General features: G+C 35.7%; 1 pseudogene; it reads left to right on the top strand.

The window, feature by feature from the left end:
- The first annotated feature begins 7,273 nt into the window (after positions 1–7,273).
- Positions 7,274–15,006, top strand: LOC126593652 (uncharacterized; annotated as a pseudogene).
- The last annotated feature ends 1,588 nt before the right edge of the window (positions 15,007–16,594 follow it).

Genomic DNA, 16,594 nt, shown 5'->3' with positions numbered 1-16,594 from the left:
TCACATCGGTTTGAACCGACGCAAACTTGTCCTATTTCGAGGCTACCTGCTACGATTGTCAAGTATGTCAGGGACACGTCGGTTTTAATTGACGTAAACTTGTCCTTATTTCGATGCCACACAAACTTGTCCTTATTCACTACAAAAAAAATTAGTCATTACCAACAAAGATTTTCCGAGGGTCCCAAAAAATTGTCGTAAAAAGCACATTTTGTGACCATAAAATATGGGTCGTCGGTAACATGGCATGAAACAAATTTTTATTACCAACACACATAATGTCTTCAGAAAAAGTCTCAAGTTTCATCAGAAATGCACTTTTGTTTGGCGGGAAGAATTGGCGCCAGTTTGTATTAACGATGAGTAAAGTTCTTATCAGACATAAAATGGTTATTTCCGAAGGTTTACTCATGTTAACGAAATTCATTTAGTATTTTCAAGGGAAAAAGTCTTCTCGGTAATGTTTTTATATTTTTGAGGGGAAAAAAGTCTTTTTAGTAATGCTTTTATATTTTCGAGGGTGATTAGTTGTTGTCGGAAGTAATCATATTTTTTCCGACAAAATTTTTTCTTTGTCAGAATAAATTTTTAAGGCATATGGTTTTGTTGGAATCAATTATCACATGTGTTGTAGGAATATTCTTGAAATAAGTTTGATGCTTAATTTAATTTCTACAATAAATAGATCATATAACTTGGAATACATATGGAAAAAAAACACAAAACCGTATTAAAATAGTACTATCCATTGCAAATATTTTAAATTGAAGATCGAATTTGTTCATCGTACTCTTATAGGGTTGAGGAGTGTAGTTGTAAAAAATTAGTAAAATTGAAGTTAAAATAACCGTTAAATCGTGAGTTTTCGTTTATAACCGTTGAAAGATTTTGTCCCATTACCTAATATCTGAAAGTCTGTTTTTTGTGATTTTTTACGTATGCGATCTTGGAGCATATACAAACAAGTTTGACGGTTGGATCTTTGAAACTAGTTTTGCAGAAGGTGTATCCCTTCAAAATTATAGATTCAACAAACACTTAGAGTTTATGAATGAATTCGATCTTCAATTTAAAATATTTACACTTAGAGCATATACAATGAATATTTAGAGCATATATAATGAATGAATTCAATCTTCAATTTAAAATATTTACACTAATGAATACCACAAAATCTTATGTTATACTTAATGAAAGTATAAATAAACTCTAAGTGTTAGTGAATTTATCGTTTTGATGGGATACGCATCCTACGAAACTAATTTCAACGATCCAACCACCAAACTTGTTTGTATATGCTTCGAGATCGCAAACGCCAAAAATCGCAAAAAACAAACATTAAAGATCAAGTAACGGGACAAAACTTTTCAACGGTTATAAGCGAAAAATCACGATTTAACGGTTATTGTAACTCCGATTTTGATTATTTTTTAGAGCTACACTCCTTGACCCTATATGAATACAATGAATGAATTCGATCTTCAATTTAAAATATTTACACTAGTAGATACGACAAAATCTTATGTAATACTTAATGAAAGTATAAATAAACTCTAAGTGTTAGTGAATCTATTGTTTTGATGGGATACACATCCTACGAAACTAATTTCAACGATCCAACCATCAAACTTGTTTATATATGTTTTGAGATCGCAAAAAACAAACATTCAAAGATCAAGTAACGGGACAAAACTTTTCGACAGTTATAAATGAAAAATCACGATTTAACGGTTATTGTAACTCCGATTTTAATGATTTTTTACAGCTACACTCCTTGACCCTATATGAATACAATGAATGAATTCGATCTTCAATTTAAAATATATACACTAGTAGATACCATAAAATCTTATGTTATACTTAATGAAAGTATAAATAAACTCTAAGTGTTAGTGAATATATTGTTTTGATGGGTTAATAGTGCAAGTCAACGAGGAAGGAAGACCGAATTGAAAAAGATTGGGATTTAAAGAGGATCCTTTCATATTAGCATCACAAGTATTACAAGTATTACAAGTATTACAAGTATTACAAGTATTTTACGTTGAGGATCCTTTCATATTAGTATCACAAGAATTACAAGTATTTTACGTTGAGGACACAATTGAAAAAGATTGGCATTACAAGTATTAATTAGACTATGTTTCAATTAGTATGTGATGATATTTTATAATAAAATTATATTTATGTTTTTTATTACGTATTTTATTCATGTTAAATTTTATTTATTAAAATCTTAAAATGTTATATGAGATAACACAAAAAAAGAGAGCTGGTTATTTTTTTTCCTTTGGGTTGAACATTTCTTTTTTTTTAAAAAAAAAAACTAGGCGGGAAATTAAAACTTTGGGTTGAATATTTTTTTGCTTTGGGTTGAACATATTAGGCGGGAAATTAAAACTTTGGGTTGAATATTTTTTTGCTTTGGGTTGAACATATTAGGCGGGCAATTCCCGCTTGTTTTGAACGAGTAAATGGGTGTCAGACTTAGTGTCGGTTTTAACCGACGCTATCATCTTTTAATATCACGCAAGTTTCATTAAACCGACATTACGTGAATCACAAAAAATGTGTCAAAAGTTGGTGACGGTTAAGACCGACACCAACATCAATTTAAACCCACGTTGTATTTTTAATAAAGAGTGTCAGAAAGTGTGTTAGTATGGCGTCGGTGTACATTTAATTCGACACTAGTGGCTTTTAATTCGACGTCAGTCAATCAATGTCGGTTTAAATTGACGCCAAATAAGTACCTATATTTAAACCCCTCTCTTTCCCATTTCATCTGTGCTTTCATTTCTCCCCCAATTTCAATCTTTCTTCTTCTCCTTCCCCATTTCATCCGTGCGTCCCTTTCTTCCTCCTTTTTCAGTTTTTCCTCTTCTCCTTCCCGATTTGCTATGGATCACCATTTTGAAGATCAACATTCTGAGGAACCCCCAATTTGAAGAGGAAGACCTCGAAGGTGGTTCATTTTAAATTATTATGATTATTAATTTTAGCTTATGTTTTGTATTCTAACTAGTTTTATGCTTAAATTGAAAATTTATTTTTGTTTCTTGGTTTTTAATTTTTTTTTCTGTATTTATAAGGATCAATTAAATGGAGACGTGGACCCTCAATTTCGAATTGGAAAGAACAACTTTGTTCATATGATTCGTCTGGAAAATGCTTTAGTGATAATTCTAGTGCGTTTTCGAAACATGTAGCGGCAGAGGTTAGAGATTAATGAAATATTCCGATGGTGGCATATTGGAATAAAGAAAAAACAAAGGTAAATGTTTCATGATTTATTTTATTATACCTTGAAATTTGTCTGATAAATTCTTTTATTTTTCAAGAGATTGCCGAACAAAATAAGCATAATCGGCAATTGAAAACTATGAACCACACAACCGGTTGAAAATCTTTTGCAAGAGCTTGGGAAGAATTTGTATGGGTTGTAAATTTTTAAGAATTGTAGTTAATTTTAAATTTAATATATAGTTGGTAGAAATTTTATTTTTAATATGAAGTTTGCTTAAAATTGTTTGTTTTTTCATTGACATATAGTGGGATTTATATATATATATATATATATATATATATATATATATATATATATATTAATTATTATTAATTAAAAATGGAAAAATATTTTTTTATTAATATATTTGGTGTCGCTTATGGACGACAACAACCTAATTTTTTTTATTTATAGAGATGGTAGGTAATGTCAGTTACGACCGACAATATCTCGACTATTTTATTTATTTAACTTAGGTAATGTCGGTTTGGACCGACAGTAAATGTGATATTTTAATTGTTTATTTGTTACTTAATGTCGGTTTGGACCGCCATCATATTAGATTTCCATGTCGCTTTTAAGCGACGTGAGCACCGATGTCGCTTTTAAGCGACGTTGTTGTTCTTTTTTATTTTATATTACTTTCCTTCTTAGTGGCGGATTAAGGGGGATAAGCGACGTCAATACCCTTTTGTGACGGTAGTATTGGCGTCGCTTCCACTATCCGACATTGCACGATTTAACGTCGGATTTTTACCAAAAATCCAATAGCAAGTGGTGTTTTTTGTCGGTTTTATAGCGCCAGTGATATCCCCTTTTGTAGTAATGTTGTGGGAGGAAATTGAAAACCCACCAATCTTGCCTTCATTATATACAAGACAACCTGGAAAACAAGGAAAAAGTGAAACAAAAAAGCTGGTGAATTAGAGAAAGATGGTGAACAAACTCTCACAAACCCACCAAATAATCCTGAAGGTCCTCCTAAGCCACTTAAGCTAAAATGGAAAGGGCAAGGTGCTTTGAAGTGTACTATATGCAAGCAAGGACATAATTCAAGGAACCATCATCGACATCTTCCTCAAAGGGACAAACAGTTTACATTTTGCACTTTCTTTAATCCTTTAATGATTTTATACTTTGTTCTAGGCATCCACATCAACACAAGGGAGAGCATCATCATCAACCAAAGCTACACCTAGAAAGAAGACAAGGAAATCTAAGGTAAAAACCTAAGCCTCTCCTTTGTAGTTTAAAACATCAAGTTTAGTTTAGAACCTTGCTTTGCATAAGACATTTTGTAATGAACATTGAAATTATGGATCACAAACAGGGGATGGTTCATCTGCAAATCCTGAAGCTCATTCACCGAGAGCCACCAAGCAAAGAAAGACAAGGCAAACCAAGACCTAAAGAAGCCAGAAATTGTAACAAATTATTGTTTTTTGCATCATGTTTTATGTGCAATAGGAACTGAAATTATGGTACAGGGGTTCTGGAATTGGACATCACAAACATTGAATTTCTTTTGGTTTTTTGAACTGATTTGTAACCCTGGAAATGCACTGTTTTGCTAGATGGATTTCAGTAGGTTTTTTGAATTAGTGCACTGTGCATTTTGGGATATTTAAGGATGTCTAATGCATATCTTTGTAAATGTTAGATGGATTAAGGATGCTATATGAATTATAGTTCATCTTTTGGTCTTTGCAAATGTTTTGAGTTGTTAATTTTGAAGTGGACTTTGTGTTCATCTTTTGGTTATATCATGTGTTTATGTGGGATTTGTGTTCATCTTTAGGTTACATCATGTGTTGATGTGGGATTTGTGTTTATTTGAAATTTGGATATTTTAGGTTGTATTATCTTCTAAAATTGGACCCTTTAAAAAAAAAAAAAGCTGACGTGGAATACTTTTGGCTGGAAAAAATAGTGTTCAAAATTCTAATTTTTTTTTTCAAAAATTATTTTAAAAAATGATGTGGAAATGTTTTGGTGGGAAATCTACTTTACAATACAATGTGCAAGTCCATATGTGGAGAGGGTGGGACCCAGCATAAGTCACGTCAGGATTTAACAGATAAATTGATAGACAAAGTGACGGAGTATGACATTGCAACAAATTAGTAAGATAAGGTATGGCATTGAAATGTTTAAAGATAAGGTATGAAAATATGGTTGGCACAATAGTTGAGGTAGTTTTTTGTAGTTTATCTAATTTTTTTTATGTATTATAAAAGCTGTAAAACTCGACGCCATCATATTAACATGTGAAGTAGTAGAACACTTGCAAGTGTTTTAAGCACACAAAAATTCTTCAAGTAATTTATTAGTGTGGACTAAATGCTTTTCTTATTGTTTAGGGAAACTAACTTTTTATCTTTTACGGAAATTACTAACTCGGAATTTACTAGAGTGGGTTAACTAGTTTTCCTTATATATATATATATATATATATATATATATATATATATATATATATATATATATATATATATAAAGTGCGCACCCTAAAATGGTGAAACATTCAAAATACCATAAATTGTCCTTTAAGAATTTCATAAATTACAATTGAACCAAAAGAAGCTAAAGTATTTAACCATATTTTTATTTTGAATGAATTTAATATTTAAAATTATAGAAAAAAAAAAAAACAAAACCTCCCACATTAGTGGGTGGTTTCACATTTTTAATTCATTTCTTCTTTTTTTTTTTAAATAATTTTTTAAAAAATATGTAAATTAATTATTTAAATAAAAAATATATAAAAATGTCAATTGCCACACGCGTATGCGTGTGGCAAGAGGCTAGTTATTTATGAAAACTAACTAGTAAATTCGAGTTAGTGATTTACTAGTTAGTTTCCCTAAATAATAAGGAATGAAAATTAACTTATTATTGTTTTCCGTTGCTATGTGTCATCTACAAGTATCATATATGTTAAACCTATTTCAAATACGAAAATCGATTAAGTAATTTCTCATAAAAGATAAAACTGTTTAACGCACAAATGAATGTTATAAGTTCTATTTCATCTACAAGTATCATATATGTTAAGGTGAGACTAAGTGAGTCATGTGTATCATATATAAGTTCTATTTCATCTACAAGTATCTTATGCCTTGTATCTTGCCACCGTAGCAAGGAGAAATTAAACATGTACGGAAGAACAACCCGCTATATATTTTCTCGAGGAACAACCCCGCGCAAGCTCAAAACTTTTTTTTTTTTTTTTTTTTTTGAGTCAAGTGATGTCACCAGTAAGTTAGACATTAAACTAGCCACCGACATGGTCATGCAATAGCACACATTTCTATCACTGTGGTAAAATGTCATTTGCACAAGCTCAAAACTTTAGAAGTAATCACTTTGGTGAGTGAAACACAGAGAGAATAGTCATCCCCCCCCTACACAACGTTCCCACAAACTTCAATTGTTTTTGTTGTTGAATATGGTGGAAAACACATTTGGGGATTGCTTTGGTTTGTACTACGTACGGTTTATTTATGTATTTGAGGCTTTTGTTTGGGCATTTGCATGAGACTAAATTCGACTACCTGGAATTCGAAACAAAGACAACAAATACCCTCCGAGAGATTTTTGTGGATAGGTTGACTATATGCTGTGATCTACCAACCCTAACCCATAACGCGTGGAGGAGGAGATAGCAACACCACTGGTGCGATCTATATGACTAACCCTAAGAGAGATTTTAAGTTTGAATCTCATGGATAACGAGTTGGATACTAATTTAGTAAAATAAATCATGGTATTAAAAAAATAGAGCTTTAACGAAAAACTTCCGGTATTGTTTACTTTAATGAAAAACCATATTTTTACTCAAAAAAGTCAATCATGATATTATTCCCTTACAACACTTTTTTTGTCATTTTCATTAAAACTCAAAATTTTCAATTTTTTTTATTAGTTTTCCTTAAAAAAAAAAAAAGCAAATAGGAGCTGCATCCGACTTGGAGTAGGCAGTAGTTTACTTCATCTTCCCTCCAAGTCCCGCTAAAAGCTCACGTGACCAACAAACTTGCAGTTTCAACGTCTCCATGTCCATGCAGGAGCGCTCAGCTTCCACACCCTCACTGACTCGCTCACACGAGAGAGACAGAGAAACGTTTCGCCCAAGTTTCGGTTTCAGAGTAATCAACGAACCGGTTCTCTTATTTATATCTCTCCGAATCAAACGCCTAAACTCTAATGTCTCTCTCTTATCTCTCCGAACTACAATGGCGGAACAGAGGTCCAACGGCCTCCATGCTCCAAAGCCCAGGTGGTAAATGCTACGCGCTCTTGAATTTTCTCGTTTCTTAACGTGTTATATAACCCTAATTTTCCGCATTTCTTTAACTAATTATATGTATTAGGCTTAATCTCTAAATCCTTCTTCTTGCTGATACTTTGAAACACAGGGTGACCGAGTCATTTGACAACCACATTCTTCTGTTTCGTTGCAATTGTGGATCGATAATCTTTTGTTTTTATTTCTCGAATTTCATCTGTAGAATTTAATTCAACATTTTTTTTTTCTGTTGAATGTTTTCGATTCTGCTCGAGGATTGGTTGGCATTGAATTTGATGAGGTTCAGGATTGGCTGATCTTGAATTTTGATGAGTTTGTGTGGTAACCGGTGGTGTTCAAGGGGAGTTAGGGTTAGGGTTTGTGCGAATGCATAATGTGTAATGTGGATATTTGATTTTTGTTTTTGCTTCGAGTGTGTAATGTAGCGGGAACGTTTAGAATTTCCGATTTTGGTTATAAAGAAAATGAGAGCTATGGGCAGTAGAATTTTAACTCATTGTGAAGCATGTTATTGTCCTTGTTGAGTAAGCGCTCGTTGGAGGCTGATTCCAGGTCCGTAGAATTTCTAGAAACTTATTCCGTATTGGGTTATTAACCAGTCTAAGTTTATTCTCAATGCTGGGAAAATTCAACCTTCATGCTCCCCCCCCCCCCCCCCCCCCCCAAACAACCTTTTCCGTCCTCTCTATAAATTAATGCTTGTAGATGTTAAATGCATGACGTATTTGTTGGTTTTGTCATGGAATCTTAGATACATAGACCTGTTAAATTGTTGTTATATTTTGTATTGAAGACATTCATAGAGAATTTGATGTCGACAGGGACTCCTATGGATTTGCTTTGAGACCTCAACATGTACAAAAATATAGAGAGTACTCGAATATCTACAAGGTAAATTTGTTTTCTTAGTGCGCATCTTGTGGTGTTGAAATGACTTTGTAACTGTTTTAACATTCAATATGTAGAGATGTGGAAATAGGACATTGTTTTGACTTTAAACTGATAACATCTGTGATTGTTATGGGATTATTTACTAAAATTCGGAGGAAGATATGATTTTAGATCAACTTCATGCTTCATAGAGAACTAGAGTGACATGACAAACCTGAGGGCTTCACAATTTCTTTTTCGAGGACATCTTTTTCTGTTGAAATGGTATTTTCATCTAAATGAACATACCCAAAGGGCTAAAAGAAGGAAATATTGACTGTTCAGTTTAGTGATATATTTATGGTATCAGGAAGAGGAAGAGGAAAGATCAAATACATGGAAGTACTTCCTTGAAAATATAGAGAAGTCTTCTCAATCGTGCTCTCCTGAGGCAAGTAAAGACGAATTGCCGGCTAAAGCTACTGAGCAGAAAGCAGGGACAGTGTCTGAGAGTGGTGAGGAAGGGAATGATACAATTAGTAAGAAGTCTGTTTCTAATCGTTCATCAGAAAGACATCCAGAAAAGGAGCTTAAACTTTCAGAAGAAACAGAGAAATCTAAGGCCCAAACGTGGATTCTCATTAGATCGTCTCTTAGTTCTATTGAAAATATGATGAGTGTTCGTGTCAGGAAGGGAAGAAATATGAAAGATGAGCAGATAATTGGGAATAAAGACCATCTTCCATCCATAGAAGAAGCAGCTTCTTCAGGAGTGGCTTCTGAGGATGACTGTGAGGATAAAATTTGTCTTGACGATGCTTTTAATGAGAGTAAGAACGCCTTAAGTGCAGAAACTTCTGTAAGTGATGGACACTCCGACAGTGTGAAAGTCGTTGGGACAGAAGAGGCTGTTGATGCTGGGACAGAGGAAACTAAGGTTAATGGGAACCCTCCGGAGCCTTTCTTTCCTTGGAAACTAGAACTCGAGTCTCTTGTTCATGGTGGAGTGCCAAGGGATCTCAGGGGAGAGGTGAAACCAATACTTTCAACTTGATTGATTTACCAAATTACTTGTTTGAGATGAAGTGCAATGTTTTCTAAATCTTTCCATTGAAGGTATGGCAAGCTTTTGTAGGTGTGAAGGCTCGCCGGGTGGAGAAATATTACTATAACTTGCTGGCTCAAGAAGCAAATACTAGTGAAAGCGTGGATAATGACAACTCATCTGGTATTCCCAGAAAATGGAGAAGGCAGATTGAGAAGGTCAATAGATGCATGTGCCTTGGACTTTATCGTTTTAATTCGTAGGTGCTACTTCTTTTGCTTTGTACTGCAATCTGGGTGTCTCCCTGAACTAAATATTCCATTTTATTGCAGGACATACCACGTACTTTTCCAGGACATCCTGCATTGAATGTCGTAATTCACTGAGGCGTTTGCTTTTAGCTTATGCTCGTCATAACCCCTCTGTTGGGTATTGCCAGGTAATTGGTCCAATTCTTCTAACATTCTATTGTGCATTTGTTTGAATGGATTTCTCATTTTATCTTCGCATGGAAAGTCCTTTTGTGTTTTGGCCTAGAGCCCCCACACCCAAAGGAAAAATTACCTTCTAAATCGCAATGGTTCCTTGTTTCTTTGCAATGACTTTTTGTCAAAGATGATAAGTGTCTTAGTTATTACTGTATTTGTATTATTACTTTGGTACTAAAATATGTGCAGGCAATGAATTTTTTTGCAGGGTTATTGTTACTTCTGATGCCTGAGGAAAATGCCTTTTGGTAGGTTTTCCGAGCTCATATCCCCGATCTCTGCCGACTGTATGTTTTTCTTCTAATTCTAATGAAACCAGCTCTCTAGTAACTTCTGCATTGTGCATTGGCGACCTATGGAACATAGCATGTTTTTATTTCTGTTTTGATTACGCAAATTTGTGTTGAAAGAGTTGTAGATATTTGCTGAAGGCAATAGTCTCGGTGAACTGTTAACACTACATCATCTCAATTCTTTACCAATTTGTATACAGATGTTCTATGATAAGCCGGCTCACTTTTAAACTGTTTCTTTTGTTTCTTTAAGGGCTTTGGTTGGTATAATTGACGACTACTTTGATGGCTACTATACTGAGGAAATGATAGAAGCTCAGGTGTGATTTCACGGTTTAGAGTTCTTGGGAAAAATTATATATGATTCCATTCTGATTCACCAATTTATTTTATCACACTTCCAACAGTTGTAAGACTTATGGAGGATTCAGTTATAACTAATCTTCATGAAAATTAATTATTCTGTTTTGTCAGGTGGACCAACTAGTATTTGAGGACTTGGTGCGAGAAAAATTTCCAAAATTGGGTTTGTATACTTCTAATAATCATCTTAATAATCCTAACTTTTGGTCCTTTACCATACACGAAGCAGTGTGGTTCTCATCCCGCTCCCGCTATGCTTGTGGCAGTGAATCATCTGGATTTCTTAGGAGTCCAAGTGGGATGGATCATTGGACCTTGGTTCCTTTCCATATTTGTAAATATGATTCCATGGGAAAGTGGTGAGATTTGTGTGGCACGTGTTCGGAGTTGTTTAAAAACTTTAAATAATCGGTCTCTTGAGTTCTCAGTTTCAAGAACCAGTTTGAAATCATATTTTTCTAAAATATCTACCTTCTTGTTGCTTCCTTTGATCCTCAGTTATTCGAGTTTGGGATGTGCTTCTGTTTGAAGGAAATCGTGTTATGCTATTTCGAACAGCACTAGCACTGATGGAGTTATATGGTACCTTGTCGCAGTTCTACTAATGCATAAATTCATAGTAGATATGATTTTATTGTCTTGGCAATTTATCACTAGAAATGACATTTTATTGTTTATATGCTCATGCAGGGCCGGCGATAGTTACCACTAAGGATGCAGGAGATGCTATTACTTTGTTGCAGTCCCTTGTTGGCTCAACATTCGATAGCAGTCAGCTCGTTTTGACTGCTTGCATGGGTTTTTTGGCTATAACTGAAAGTAGATTGCAAGAGTTGAGAGAGAAGCATCGACCATCTGTGTTAGCAATTGTAGAGGAAAGATCTAAAAAGGGTCAGGCTTGGAAGGATTCCAAGGGGCTTGCATCTAAGCTGTATAGTTTTAAGCATGATCCCAGTATAATAGAAGAGAAAAGTCCTACTGAAGGAAGTACAGATGGAGATGTACCTCGCTCGAAATCTGGCTCTTCTAATCTGGATGAATTCCTTAGTGTTAGTGGCCTATCTGTATCAGAAGTAGATTCTTTACCGGATCTTCATGATCAGGTTGCTTTCTCTTCGCACCTTTGCCTAATATATTTCTTGATGTGCATTATATTTGACCCCATCTACAAAATCACTGTTCATTAAACTACAATGAAAAACAACAAAACTGTTAGAATCAGAGGATGACAATGTGGTTCCACTCAACTTCTTCACGAGGAACAATCCATCTTCCTCATGTCTCATGACAACTGCAGGCTTGGAGCCACCGGGAAATTTCTTACACTGCAGGACCACTCTGGTCCTTTAGTGGCTCCACCCCTGGCTGTGCCATGTAAACTCTATGTTGAGATGTGGTTGTGATGTTTGCTTTTTAGACCCGCTCATAGTTTTTCTCGTTGGAGGCGTCTCATCCTTTCCATTTTACAACCTAAGTGACCTGACTGAACTTTTTGTCTATAGGTTATCGTAGTGGTTTTTCACTTGTAATTTTTTGAAAGATATAAGCTACTCCTCTGCTACTTCTTGTTTAAATTTCAATGATTAACAGCTCTTGTGTAGGTCGATTGGTTGAAGGTTGAGGTATGCAGGGTGCTGGAGGAGAAAAGATCTGCTGTACTCAGGTGACGTGCTACTTAGTTTACAAGTTTAAAGTTCTACATTTTTAGGGGGTTTTTCTAGTCATTTCTAGAATCTTATATCGTGTTTGAGTTTTTTGTTGCCGTTGTTTTCTTTCACTAATTGCATTTCTTTCCTTTTGCCATCTTCAATGTGAAACTTCAAAGGATTACTCTCATGCCTAGCTCTCTAAATTACCAGTTTTATAATTGACAATTAGTCTTTGACTTAAAGATCAAAAGGCACCCATAAACATCCATAGATGGCCATCAATTTTCATTTTCAATCGCCCTTTTGCCCGGATTATTGTGATTGTATGCCTTTTGAAATAACGATTAAGGCTCTGTTTGTGATTCATGTTCTTTCCAGGGCTGAGGAGTTGGAGACAGCACTTATGGAGATGGTCAAGCAAGATAATCGACGAGAGTTAACCACAAGGGTAATTCTGCTGTTGATGTAGCTGACTTTCTTCTAGTATTATGTTTTCCTGATGTTCCATGTCGAAGAAATCTGTTATGTTTGCCTATTGTTTCATGTTGAAGAAATCTGTACAATTATTTGTCTAAATATGGTGATGTTTTACAGTATCTTTAGTTAAACCCCTTATCCAGCAGTACAAAACTTATTGATGAATAAGCATTTAGGATCAATCATGTACTCTAATATATAGGTGTGACTTCTATGCTAGTTTCTACGGATTATGTTCTGGAGCAACGGATAACTAGTTGGGTTATCTTCAATCTTCTGAATTTACATTATTCGAAATAGGTTCAACAGTAACGATGAATTGCGGTGTTTAGCCTTTCAGTTACCAGGTGAGAGAGAGGTTGCATTTTGTTTTTTCATTACCTCACCTTAAACAACCTTGTGTATGCTCATCATAAACATGGAAGTGAATAAGGAGTTGTAATTTATTTTTTCCACCTCAAACGACACCGTGTCAATCCTAACCGTAGAATTGATTGCATCCAGAACCTCAAGATTGTCAGAAAAGAAAGGGGGGGAGATCTGGATCCTAAGTGAAAATGCTTTAAAAGTTTTAACTACAAAATATTTGCTTTCATCTACTTCTTGAGATGGTATTTAGCATATCCTCATGGTCCTGCAGGTTGAGCAGTTGGAGCAAGAGGTGGCTGAGCTACGGCAAGCCCTTGCGGATAAGACAGAGCAAGAGACTGCAATGCTTAAGGTTTAAATTTACTTGTTTTCTCGTTTGGTGGGGAGGAGAGCAGAGGGAAGATCAATCGTTTTTATTTTATTTTTTCCTGTCCAGGTCTTGATGTGGTTGGAACAAGAGCAAAAGGTAACTGAAGATGCCCGAGTAAGTGCTGAGCAAGAAGCAGCTGCTCAGAAAAGTGCAGTTAATGTGCTTCAGGTGCCTTTATTTTTCCATGATATCCTGATATTAGTGTGCTTATGGGTAGCATCTTATATCTTGAAGCCATCTCCTGACATTGTGGAGGTTTTCTTGCTCTTTGTTGGGAAAAAGATCATCGGATCATTATCATTTCAGTTTTCTAAGAAGCCCATATATTTCTGTAAAATGCATCACAGTGAAAAATGACTGAGTGAGACAGCTAAGTGTTACTTTCGTTTCTTGGAAAACTCCAGAGTTCACAATCTGGATGTCGCATTTTTCCATCTTCGCAAAACATGAACATATCTATTTCTCAATAGAATGCCGTATATGCAGGAAAAATATGAGAAAGCTATGTCTTCACTTACTGAGATGGAAAAGAAAGTAAAAGTGGCGGAATCAATGTTGGAGGCTACATTGCAATATGAATCCGGTCAAGCCAAAGCGCTTTCTCCAAGGTACGTGAAAATATCTGTTTTTTAGTATGTTATACAGTCCCAATTGTTGTATATGTTCATTTATAATCCCTTTTACGGTTTAACAATGAAAACTCACAATCCATCATCTCCTTCGGTTTAACAATGAAAATTTGCAATCCATCATCTCTTCCGTCACTCTTAGACTCTTAGTACACTATTGATGCTGTACACGCATAATGTCTGTCATATTCATTGGTTGAGCTACTGGCCATAAATTTCTCTGGCAGTACCTTATCAAGCTAAAGTGGTTTGCAGGGCAGCTAACACACAGGGAAACTCCACAAAAAGGATGGGCATTCTACCATTTGGACTTGGTTGGGGTGACAGAAATAAGGTATATAGTTCTACATTTTCTGTATTGATCGCTAGGTGCCCGTTATTTTCATACCACGACCTAGTTGAGCTGAGGTTCTTTTTAGTCTTAACCCGATGCATGCTTCTAAACCCTTTTTTGATTTCTGTGTGTAACCCCCCACTCCCTTTTTTTTACAGGGATCCAGTGATCTGAAATCACCGAATCAACAGAGAGACTGAGAAGTCCAAAGGAGAAAACTGGCGAAGAAGGGAAAGATCAGGTAGTGGAAAGTGATGGATGGCCTTTTCATTGCCATGAAATAGAGATTGAAACTGCTGCTGCCAATGTACATCGTTTGCTTTCGTCTTTGTATTATATACTGGTGACCGAGGGAAGCCCTCGGTCTGTAAACTTGTCAATTTTCAGTAGCGGGTTCGGTTCACCCCTAGACAGTCAGAATGTAAAGCATATTAGTTCTGTTTAAGAGTCATTTGTTTACAGTAGTGACGTTTAAACTCAGTTTTGGCCTCTGTTAATGACATCATAATCGTCGATATCAGCAAGTTGGAACAGTCTTTCTTTTGTTTATTGGGTTCAGAAAACCGAATAACTGTGGTTCCCGGCTTTCCTCCGTTAATGGGTCGGAGATGATGCAGCCATTTCTGTCTCATCAATCTCGACTACATTCTATTATTCTCTCTAAACTTTTTGTATGTGTCACTTCTGTAGAATTGAAGCGTTCTCATCAGCAAAATAAGTGAAGCGAGAGCTGCAACGAGAGTCATTGCAGTCAAAACTGTAAACGACAACCTATAACATCGAGTTCCAATACATGTTAGATCCTGGCCCTTGATCCTGTGCAGACCAAGCCTGCAAGCTCCTTCTCTGCCTCTTTGTCATATAGCATTCCAGTTACCCTCACATTGTATTGAAACCGGTTTGTATGGATGGGTTGTATGTATGAGTTGCCATCCTCACCATAGCTTGTCATTCACCTTACATCAACCTTTCTTAGTTGCTTGTAAAAGCTTCTTTACTTGTAATTTGGTTTTTGGTTTTTGCTTTTCCACTTGTTAGGGCAGATTTTAGGGATTGTGTTTGTGTAGTTATCCTACAATCTATTGTAGCTTTCTTTTGGCTCTCTATAAAAGTTGTCTTCACTCTCTTGTAATCTTCATAATGAAATATACAACAAATATTGAAACCAAAACTCAACACAGTATCAGAGCAGGAACCATAGGGTCCTGACTCTGTTCATTTTTTTTTACTTCTTCATTTGCTCATCATCGATAGAGATGGCAGAAGAAAATGTGTCTAGTGCCGACAGTGCCTCATCCTCTTCCCCAAACTTAACCCAAGGGGTTGAGAACAATCCAAATCAATGACTCTGCTCGGTGCTACTGAACGAGTTTAACTACCTTCCTTGGTCAAAAGCTGTGTCACTTTTTCTAAGAGGAAGATCGAAGCTAGGGTTTATCAATGGAAGCTCTAAGCCCCCAGAATCCACTTCACCAACTTACGATGCATGGCATGCTACTGATCAGCTGGTCATGTCCTGGTTACTTAACTCCATGGAGCCAAAACTGTCTAAGCTTTTCAGCTACTCAAAGTTTTCCCTTCTCGTATGGAAGTCTGTCAAAGATATGTATGGCAACCAAAACAACTCAGTTCGCATCTTTCAACTGAAGAAGAGTGTCGCTAGTTTAAAGCAAGGTGATCACTCATTTGTTCAACACCTTGGAAGTATGAAATCCATGTGGAATGAACTCGATATGTATCGTCCACACACGACTGATTTCGATGCGCTACTGAAGATGGCTGATAAAGACAAGGTGTTTCAACTCTTAGCAAGCTTGGGAGTGGAGTATGAAGACATGCGTAGTCACTTGTTAAGGACTCAAGAGCTGCCCTCTTTTACCAGTATGTGTCATGCAGTCCAAAGAGAGGAAACTCGACGAAGAGTGATGAACGTTGAGCCCAAATCCAACTCTGAAGCTAGGGTTTTCATGACAAATCACAAAGCAACTGGTGATAGGGTGCTTGGCAAGAAAGCAGACTAGAAATGTTCTTATTGCAACATGAAGGGACATTTGAGAGAAATATGTTGGATTCTTCATCCGGAGTTAAAGCCTAAGTTTGATAGGGATTGCA

Source organism: Malus sylvestris, chromosome 12, assembly GCF_916048215.2.
Source record: "Malus sylvestris chromosome 12, drMalSylv7.2, whole genome shotgun sequence".
NCBI lineage: Eukaryota > Viridiplantae > Streptophyta > Magnoliopsida > Rosales > Rosaceae > Malus > Malus sylvestris.
This window is presented reverse-complemented; position numbering and strand designations above follow the sequence as displayed.